Genomic DNA, 11,899 nt, shown 5'->3' on the forward strand with positions numbered 1-11,899 from the left:
CGAGACATTTCAGAGAAACACTGAATTTCATTTATTTTATGTCAACAGTTATTTTTAGAAATTGAATCAGTCTCCATATAAAATAAAGCAAGATATTCCATTACATGCAATTATTCCTATAGACTTGAATATAACTTATTTTTGAATGGTAGGAAATTCATATTATTCCTACTCTATGGAATAATTAAGAAATAAATGGTTGTAATAGTATGTATTTTTCCTTCAACTAGAAAGAAAAAATCTAATTATAGATGACAAAATCTTGAATAGAAATGTCATAAAATTATGAAAAATTAAAGTCATTATGAGTTAGATGAAATAGTCATTTTTGAAGGTCACCAAATGAAATCTCTGAAGCTTCCTTATCTGTTAAATAAAATGTATTTGCACTCAAAATGTTTCTCCAGCAATGGTATAACCAAACCACTTCCATGCCAAATAGCTTCTTTGATTAATTCAAGTAAATATTTAGGAACAGAAGTTATCACAATGTATAGAAATATCTACCCACCACTCTAGAAATTAAATCTGAAATCATAAAGGATTGAGATTAATAATTAGCTTTCACTAAGTTGCCATAAAGAGGTGAAACCTTTCATGTGGGCATAGTTGTAGAGATTTGGTCACTGAGAACTTGTGATTAAAGGTGTTCAGATCAAAGTCCTTTCCTCCTCTTCCTTCTTTTTCTTCTCTGTCTCCTTCTTCTTCTTTTCCTTCTTCCTCTCTCTCTTCCCTCTTCCTCCTTCGCCCTCTCCCACTCCTATTCCTGTCTTCCACGAATACACATATTTCAACACATATTCCTGACATGGGGTACTGTGCCACCACCAACCCAAGTCAATGAGGATAAGAAACATAATCTCAAATGTATAAAATCAGAAGTCAAGTTTAATCTTTCCCCCTTTTAAGTTAATTTTATAAAGTATTTTTTCATATTAATAGGAGACTGTCACAGCATGCTCTCATTTATTATAGGGGATAAGATTTACTGGAAAAAATCTAACCAACATCACCCTAATGAAATGATTGATTAAATTAATATTATATTAGGACAAATCTACTTTAAAATATCAGATATAGTTCAATACAAGGCAAAATATCACCTCTATGATTTCGTATAAAAGACAGCAGCATACAATCTGTTCCTCAAGGAAATTGACCTATAATTGGCAGTATTGTCAATTTCATAAATGATTTAAGAAAACTATAGAACAAATTTCAACTCAAACTGCATGATATAATATTTACTTTGTCCCCTGTATACCATCTTTGTCTGGTTCCCAAAATGACTTGTATTTTATCATTTTTTAAATTAACTTTAATAGTTGTGTGGGACTTGCTGTTTAACAAAGCAGTATATTAACAGTGTATAGTGAGTTTTTTTTTCTTTTTCCTCTCCTGAAGTTTGAACTCTGGGTCTGGGGGCTGTCCCCGAGCTCCTTTGGATGAATGCTAGAACTCTATCACTTGAGGCACAGCAGCACTTTCTGATTTTTCTGAGATTTAATTGGAAATAAGAATATCACAGACTTTCTTGCCTGGGCTGGCTTCAAACCTCAATTTTCTGCCTGCTGATTATCTAGGATTACAGCCGTGAGCCGCTAGTGCCCGGCTTAATAAAATGCACCTTTTTTTTTTTTTTTTGCCTAGTCCTGGAGCTTGAATTCATGCCTTGGCAACGTCCTTGAGTTTTTTTCCTCATGCTAGTACTCTATGACTTGTGTGATAGTGCCAATTCCTGCTTTTTAGTTTATGTAGTACTGAGAAATCAAACCCAGGGCTTCACACATGCAAGTCAAGCATCTACCACTAAGCCACATTCCATGGCCAATACAATGCATCTTATGATCATTATCCCTCATCCTTCTCAATCCTATCTCATAGCTCAATTTACATGAATTTGTAGAATACTCACTGTCTCTTAATGTCATATATAGGCACTCAGAGGACATATCACAGATCATATTTTCTTGATAGTCTTATTCATCAACATACTAAAGTTGTGCATTATAGAATTCTGTGATTTTAAATTCTAAATTATCACTCAGATTAACCCACTACTATTCTAAAAATTTTCCTAATGTTAATGCAAATGCAATTGTGATTCTTCGATAAAGTCCAATGATTCTTAGAGTGTTAAAGAGTTGTAGTAAGAACATCACCTTCAGTTCAGGAACATTTTATCATTACTACCCTCTCAAAATACTCAAATATTTATTAATAGTCATTTCCTGTCATCATTTCAACCTACTCTCCCTTTGAGCAGCTATTATTTCATATTCTACCTTTACAGATGTGCCCATTTTAAAAACCTCATATAATTAGAAAATGTAGTCTATTTTATCCATTTCTCCCATGTAATATCACTGTTTCCAAAGTAAGTCCCTGTAAATTTTTCTCATGGATAGAGCATATTTTTTGTATGCTTGTGTATATTGGAATAACATCCTCAATGAGCATTTCCATGTTTTATTATATGATATTATGAAGGGTTTTGCTATGTATATTCTTGTACATGTGTCTCATTGGACATATGTTGTAACCTATTTTGTATATAAAATTATAATTCAAAATACTGGATCATAGAGACAATTCTATGTGTAATGTCTTAAAGATTTCCAGTATATTTAAGAAACTGACTATATCATTTTAAGTGCCAAGCATCAATGTATAAGGATTGCAATTTCTACATAATGGTTGTGCAGGGCTTTCTTATTCTTTCTATTTCCACTAATCTCTATATATATGTAATGTCTAGGTATGTTATGATCTTTCCATATGTTCCTTGATTGTTCTTATATTACTATAGAGATATGTATTTGGATTTTTGGATAACTTATTCAGGATGGTTAAAGTATTTCATTGACATTAATATGCTCTTAATATATTTCTGATTCAAGTCTATTTAAATAAATATATATGTGTACACACTACATGTACATATGCATATAGTCATACTTATATGTGTATATATTCAAATACATATATGTATACATATATAAGAATATACAGATGTGTACATACATGTATATATACAGATACATATATTTTAATTTTTATTTGTCTGTAAGTTATTGGCTCATGCCTGTATTTCTAGGCACTCAGGAGGCTGAGATCTGAGCATCATGGTTCAAAGCCACCCTGTGCAGGAAAAGTCTATGAGACTTTTATCTCCAATAAACCACCAGAAAGCCGGAGGTGATATTATGGCTCAAGTGGTAGAGCTCTAACCTTGAGTGGAAGAGCTGAGGGACAGAGCCCAGGCCCAGGGTTCAAGGCCCAGAACCACCACCACAACCAGCAACAAGGAAAAGAATACTGACTAAAAAAACTATAGTATTAAACAGTCTTAAAGATAGGATCAAGTCTAACATTTTAGAATTATCTTAGATACCAGCAACTTTCGAGTCCAATGAGCCATGAGCCCTCAGAATGTTGACTGAATTTCTTAGTTTATTTACACAATCATTATAAGTATGCATTTTCTCATCTATCTTTCTTTCATTTCACCACAGAATGTGTATTTATCCTTTATGTCATACTTGAATACCAAAGCCTTTGGAAGATAGTTATTAATTGGTGCATATTAATTATATGAAGATATTTTATTGCAATATCTTACATTCTCACATATTGATGAAGGGCCTGATTAACCTGTTTCTGGCTTTCTCCATTTCCATTGCCCTTTATATTTCAACTGTTTTCTTTGAATTTCTTTATGCTACCTTCACACATTGTCAAAATGTATTAAAGTGCTATTTACTCACCATCATTGAAAATTATACAATGCTGAATATAAAAGCAAACATCTAAATAAATGGAGACATAATTTTTGTCGATTGGAGGATACAATTCAGAAAAGATATAAATTGTCTCTTCCCCTTTTTTTGGTCATTCCTGGGGCTTGAAATCTGGTCCTGGCATTGTCCTTCTGCTATTCACTTTAAAGTGAATGCTCTACTCATTGAGCAACTGTGCCACTTCTGGTTTTCTGGTGGTTAATAGGACATAACAGTCTTACAGACATTCCCATTCCAGCTAAATTTCAACCACAATCCTCAGATCTCAGCTTCCTATGCAGCTAGGATTACAAGCATAAGCCAACAGCACTCAGCTTCACAGTTTTATTTATGTTTATGACAATTTCTAAGAACACCTGACTAGCACTCTTTGAGTCATTCACAAAGAAAAGTAATCTGGAATATATTTCTCTGTCCAATATTAAAGCTATTTGTGTAAAATTGTTATATTTGTAGAGGAAACATTATCCAACTCAATCGGTCTGTAGGGCACCAGATTAGATCCACATAAATATTATCAAGGAATATTTAATAAGGGGTAAAACCAAACATTTGTGGAATGATGTTCTGTTTAATAAGCGGTGATACATTAGGAAGTATTTGGGAAAGTTAAAAAGTGAACATTGACTTAAACATAACAATTTATTCAAATGTTAACTTCAAGCAGAATTAAAACGTGGCATATAAAACAAAAAGAGAGATGGAAATATACAGCAACGGAAGATGTTTTGACAATTTTGAGATTTGGCATTAAAATTATAGGAAAGGAAAATGAAAGAGTTGAACTCATTGAAAGTGTAAAACAACTTAGCCTATGAAAGTTCATATACAAGTGGTGAGCAGGTGTGTCATGTATCTCATCCTAGCTACTTGGGAGGCTGTGATTTGAGTTTTGCTGTTTGAAGGCAGCCCACAAAATAAACTCCCTGATAATCTTATCTCTGATTAATCAGCAAAAAAGCCAGAAGTGAGGCATGACTGAAAGGGTAAATTGTTAAAAAAATTGCAACAGGACCAAACAAGTTTGAATCAACTTGATATAATGTAACGGTTATAAATTTTAACAATTAAATCAATGAATATTACACATTCCCACAGAAATATAATTGGAAACAAAAGGCATAATTGTTTTCTTAAAACAAGTAATGGAACCATGCATTTCTTTCACTTTATAATTCATGTTTTATGTAACTTTAATTAGCAGACTTCCAGGACTAAAACTAAATATATTAATTGTATACCACAAGAAGAAAAGAGATTATAGTTAAGAATAGATATTTAATCCTAGCCAGAAGATAAGTTTTTGAGCATTCTCTCTAAAAAGAAATGTTACATGCAGAAATTAATGGATATGATGTAGCTTTATTATTACACAACATATAAATGAATGGGATTATCAAGCAATATTTCATAGCTATGTAAAAAATAATTGTGTAGCTAGGAGTCAGTGGCTCATGCTTATAACCCTAGCTATTAAGAAGGCTGAGAGCTGAGGCTCATGGTTCAAAGCCAGCTTAGGCAGGAAAGTCCATGAGACTCTTATTTCCAATGGGCCACCAGAAAACTGGCAGTGGCTCAAGTGGTAGAGCACTAGTCTTGAGCTGAAGAGCTGAGGGACAATGTCCAGGCCCAGATTTCAATCCCCACTACCAACAAAAATTAAAAATAAACAGTTACAAATAAACAAATATTTTGAAATAAATGTTAAAAATATATTCTAACAATTTTTAAATCCTTACTAGGTATACTAGTTTATATAAATATAAAGAATTGCTTTCTGGATTAGTTGTCATTGAGTCAAATTTGTAAATCACACATTTGTCACTCAATTCATATTTGTATATTTCTATACTTACATACTTTAAGTATAATTAAGTGATAAGTGAAAGGCAATACTGTTTTAGGAATCTCCCTTGGCTTTCTATAATTAAGCCTCCTATCCTAAAATCAATATGCCCTCCAAAATAGTCAGACGTTTCATCTCATTGGAGAAGAAAAGTATAAGCCATAATCATTGCTAGAACAAGTAACATTTGACATGTATTTCACTTAGTTTAAGAACCAAAACATTCAAATCATCTTAATAATGCCAGTAATAGCAAAATTTCTTCTGAGCTTTTCAGTCTTTAAGGAGATGAAAATCTTTAATTATACATCTATTTTTTTCTACATTACATCCTATATCTTAGGAAGATATTTTTGGTAACCCTCTGTTCCTGATTAGAAGACCGGAACAAAGGCAATAATGAAAATAGCCAAGGAAAATACTTGAAAACTATTAAAAAAGCAATCACAGACACTCTTGTTTTCATCAATTTCAATGAGAATGTACGGAAAAGTATCACGTTTTGTTGCATTTAAAGAGCAATAATTAAACTTTAATTAGCAGTGAAGAAGGGAACAGAAAACTTTGAAGACAGCTTGACTTTGAACAATTCAACACAAGCATAATGGATTTATCTTGTTTTTCTATGCAATTGCCAAAATAATAGAGAACAACATCCAAAGGCAGGAAAACACCTAAGTCAAAGCAGTAAACTTTTGTCTATAAAATAGTTTTGAGGGTCTAACTCTTTCAAAGTCAGGCTTGCAAAAAGGAAAGTGTATTTGCTTTGGAGTGAACAATAAAAATATAAAAATCCTCTATTAATGTTTATCATATTTTGATTAGGACTTCTTGTGTTGGAGAAGAGTAAAGTTATGAACAAGTTCAAGATAATTGGACTATTCCCCAATATCATTATTATTTATCAGCTATAGCTATGGAAGTAGCCTTGATCACTCTTAATATCATTCTTCTTTACATTTAGAAGCATTGTTTGTTTCTGGCTTATAAACTGCAAAAACTTGAGTGTTAATAAAGGGTCATTTCTTAAGAATGGAAAGATGCTGTGCAAACAAACCTAAAATATCAAAGTCTTAGAATAGTGGAAACGATTTTCTAGCTATATCACAATCTGCAGATGTAGATTTTGTTTCAAATTGTTCCAGGGGAACCATTTTTGTTATCTTCTTTTTGACCATCTAGTGATCCTATTCCATCCTATACCATCCTGGGATGGCTGTACATTTACTGGATTCTCTAATTGCTGTTGGAAAGTTAGGAGGGATAGAAAATTGAGTTTTTGTATCTGTTTTACCTTATTTTTTTATTACATTAAAAACTGTAACTCAAAATGACATAAATTATCTTTATAATATTAGGAGACAGATTTCATTTCCATATTCTTACCCTAGCCTTCTACATAATTTTGGTATTTAGTGATCCCCAAATGTGAAAATAAAGATAGGAAATCTCTTATATAAATATTATTTAGAATTTCAAATTTTCTTTATGTAAGGCCCGTAAGTAGTATTCACATCATACATGTATACAAAGCCAGTGGCAACATTTTCTCATATTCTCAAAAACTAGGAAATGTGGTGTCCCTGTAGTTGCATCAGGAAAAGGCTGTAGTTGAATTAGTTTATTAATCTAAATCTGCTGTAAAATATTTCTACACGTTAGTTGGCTTGAATAATCCGTATTTATCATTTTGCAGTTCTAAAGGACAGAAATTTAAAAGAAGTCTCACTAGATTAAAATCGAGCCACCTACAGAGCTAAAATATTTTTCAAATGATTCTAGTGGAAAAAGCGTTTACTTGCTGTTCTGCTTTCCAGAAATTCAGAATCTGGGTTGTTGTTTTTTACTTTATTTTCTAATGTAGCATCTTTACATGTCTCTGATGGTTCAAACCTCATCATGTGCTTTCGAACTATACCTGGGACTTTAAAGTACCCATTTGAATATATTTCGCCTATCTGATAATTCTTCATGTTTGTGTTCATTGGATTATGAAAGGTGATTATTTTACAAACTTATATACATATAATACAAATGTACATTTGAGGGATTCGTTATTTGGGGAAGACAGATATTATGGAAAGGTATTTTGCTATGTAAAATGAGTGTATAGCATTCTTTCTACTATAAACTGTTATCCTTTCATTAATTTTGAACAACATATTTCTTCAATGAAATATAACTAGAAAAAAATTAGTCCCTGAAAGCAACTAATCATGATTAAAACCTTGTCATGTACTAGAAATCCTAAATGCCAGAGAGCAGCTCCTGAAGTAGTTGCGGAACTATCACTTTTTGTATATTCTGCTTACAATCTTCTCTTTTCAAGAGCATTTGATTGTTATTATTTTGGAATTATGGTTAATATTTATTTGACTGCTATTTTTAAAAATGCATTAGCCAATACTGGTTCTCTTTTTCTAACTTTTTTGGGTCTATTCTATTTCGGGAAGAAACACATCCATTTGAATTACATTAACTGCTTATTGAAGTTGAATCATCATGGAGAGGAAAAGAAGAAAAAAATATGTCTCTGTGGGTATGTCAAGGTAAAAATGTATCTACAGGCTATTTATCTTAAAATCATCTAATTTTCATTATGTTTGGATTCTGATAAAATTAAGCCTCTCAACTCACACAATGTTAATGCAGTCTTATTTCATGCCTCCCAAAAGCAAACAACAAATTACTATTTATTTTAAAATTATTTTTAATTTTTTAATTATCTTTTTTTAAAAATCTATATTTTTAAAAAGTTAGCCAAGGCAAATGGTTCACTAGCTATTTAGAGTCATGTTCAGAGTCTATGGTGAAATCCAGAAAGGGAAAAAAAATCATGTTTTTATTCTTCCTTGATCCACTCTGATTTACTTCATCTATTTCTGAAAGAATAAAATTCTGGCTTTGAAGCCTTTTGCTTCATATCCACAATGTGTTATTCTTCCTTAATTAATAGGAGAATTTGGAGAAAAGATGAGAATCCACAATAGAAAAAGGAGAAGAGGAAAAGAGAAGGAGAAATCTAGATATTTTTTTCTTCCTCATCTCAATCACAAGATCTGGATAATGATTGTGGATATTAGATCCAGTGCTCTAGAGTGATTAAACACATCTATAGAAATAGATAACCCCACAAGTGATCACATGGAGAATGCTTATTTATAAAAAAATTGTAATATCACTCTCTGCTCTTTTCTAGCTCTCTCTGCTCTCTCTGTTATTTTCTAGCTCTTCTCTCTCTCTTACCCAGCTCTCTCTCTTTCCCAGCTCTCCCAGCTCTCTTTCCCAGGCCTTTCCCCACCGCATTGAATACCAAAATGGCCTGGTGCCAGCCAGAATGCTCCATGTAGTACCTGCGTTACCTAGGCAACTTGGACACCTGGAAGAGGTCACATCTGAATTTGATGTGGCCATACCTTTCTCCACACATAAGGCCTAGTTCAAGTACAGACACTCTCTCTGTGTTCTTTCCTAGCTCTCTCTGCTCTCTCTGCTCTTTTCTAGCTCTTTCCTCCCTTTATTCTAGCTCCCTTCTCTTTCCTAGCTCTCTCTCTTTCCCACTTTTCCCAGACACGCTCTCTCTCTGCTCTTTTATCTCTTTTTCCTCTCTCTTTCCTCTCTTTCCCAGCTCTCGCTCTTTCCCAGGCCTTTCCCAGCCACGTGGAGTGCCAACCTTGCCTGGTCCCAGCAGGTCTACTGAATAAACTTACCCTTTACCTGAAAAAAAACGTAATATCTTCCAATAGGAAATGTTATCAATTTGTTTAGTTCTTGTTTAGGATTTGTTGAATTCTGGTGTGCTATAGCCAGCTATCATATATATATAAAAGAATGGTAAGAAACTAGCATCTTAATATATTCTAATATTAGCTTAGTTCTGCCTGTGTTATATGTATGAGGCTGAATTTGAGTTTTGCCTCATTTTCACATGCTACACTCTTCCAACACATAAGTTGAAAAAAGACTCTCTCTGGAAATATGCTATTTTTATAGCTAAGGAGAAAAAGACACAGATAATGAGATAGAAATCTTCCCCTAGAAATAGCCTTTCACCACTTCTGGTTCACTTTTGTAAGCTGAAGTAAGTCACATGACCCATCTTGACACTGCAGAGTAGAGGTAAATCTCACCTACAGGAAGCTGATTCAGGACATAGAGTAATATGCCAAGATATGCAACACTTGAGATAAAGAGGAAAAAAAGAGAACCATAATACAATCAATCATACTTGCCATCACATGTCTCTGCAGAAAGGATGCAATTACATTCCTTATTTTCTAAAACAACTGAGATCTTCAAATCATGTCTTTTATGTTTGGAAGTTACAGAAATTAGAGAACATTTTGATACTGAAACAGCATAAAATTTCAAAGAAAGTTGGAGTAATCACTTCAATACTACCTTTTGTTCTCCAAGAAAAGAAACCATTTTATAGACAATAATTTGTAATTTCTTAACTAGTATCTTATTTTTCCAGAAATGGATTTTGTTAATATATGTGATTATCCTCCAGAATAAATGTCTTCATTTATCTGCATCTTGTGCAAACAGCAAGTCAATTAGATGTAAGTGGGAGTTCATCAGTAGCACTTTTTAAAAATGCAAAAAATGTGGACAGTTAGCCAATATACATATTTTTCCACCATCACTTACTACATCCTCCTTCTTCCTTCCTAGGAAACACACCCAATCAATAAAAAGGCGTACATATTTGGTTCTTGACCTGGAACGTGGAAGCAGAATGTTATGGATGTCTGGGATGACAGTTAATAGTGTTTTACATAATAATGTCACATACAACAGCCCTAAGAGTCCTGCAGGTCTTAACACTACTTCCTTAGTGATGTGATCGGAATGTCAGCCTTACTGGACTTAGTATTGTTTTCCACTTCCTTTCCTATCACTTGTCCAAAATTGTAATACATATTAACCGAATGAAAAAGTAATGTCATCTTAAGAAATTCTTATTGCAACAAGACATTATGTCGAAAAAAGAACTTTACAACTTTGGCGGTGGATGGGGGGGGGGGAATCGGAGGGCAGGGATGGTAAGGGTAAACAAAGGAGGAGGCAAAAATGTTTGATAAGAAATGTACTCATTACCTTGCTCATGTAATTATAACCCCTCTGTACTGTATTTTCACACAAAAAACTTATTAACATAAAAAAAGAAAGTCATTTAGGGCTCTGGGAATGTGGTTTCATGGAACAGTTATTGCTTAGCATGCATGAAACCACATAAACAGAAAAAGAAACACTGGAAGTGGTGTTTTGCCTCAAGTGGTATAATGCTAGCCTCGATAAAAAAAAGAAGCTCAAGGACAGTTCCTTGGCCCTGAGTTCAAGCCCCAGGACTGTCAAAAGAGTCATTTAGCCAGGAAATGCAAAATAAAGAACCCATACTGGGAATATATAATTGCTCCTTCCAACTGATACCTATCAATAGTCCTTAATTCATGTACTTTACCTATATTAGAATACTGTGTTGAACAAAAAAAAACGTTTTGTTAATAGGTCATGGCAATTAATACCAAGAATGTGCTTAGATATCAGTGAAGATTAATCCTGGAAATTTAAAGATTCCAGGCTCTTGAGTGGGCACTTCTAATCACAATCAGAAGAGTAGTATAAGTGAGATTTGGAAATCTTTTTGGTAAGTTATGGCACCAAAAAGGCAGAGGTTAATTGATAGTTTTGACAGAAGGAATAACTCCAGATGGAAGGTATAAATGATAATAATAACTAAGTTATACCATAAACTGTTCTAGAGAACCATTTTTGATTATAAATAACCAAATAACTTAGGCTAGTTCGTAATCTCTGTGTGATAAGTTGTATATACTTCTATGCTGCTCTTTCATACTTGATCTCCTTTGCTTTCTACAAATCTGTCTTTCTCTATTTCTCTATGAACAATTACTGATACTAAGTCCACATATGCAGACAACAGAGGATGCTAATGTAAGAGTCCCATAGGTCATGAGTCATTAATGTAAGAACATGGAAAAAGAGGACATATTTATTGCTACATCCATTTTATTGAAAAGCTGCAATGTCACATCATTTGATTCAAATTTCCATTCTTTGTCAACATAGTGTCATTAAGTGTACATAAATGCAAATATGAGCTGGGTGCTGGTGACTCACACTTGTAATACTAGCTACTCAGGAGGTTGAAACCAGAGGATTGTGGTTCAAAGCCAGCCTGGTCAGGAAAATCCATGAGAATCTTATCTTCAATTACGACCAGAAA

This window comes from Dipodomys merriami, unplaced genomic scaffold, assembly GCF_024711535.1.
Source record: "Dipodomys merriami isolate MVZ:Mamm:240054 unplaced genomic scaffold, mDipMer1.0.p SCAF_170, whole genome shotgun sequence".
NCBI classification, from domain to species: Eukaryota; Metazoa; Chordata; class Mammalia; order Rodentia; family Heteromyidae; genus Dipodomys; species Dipodomys merriami.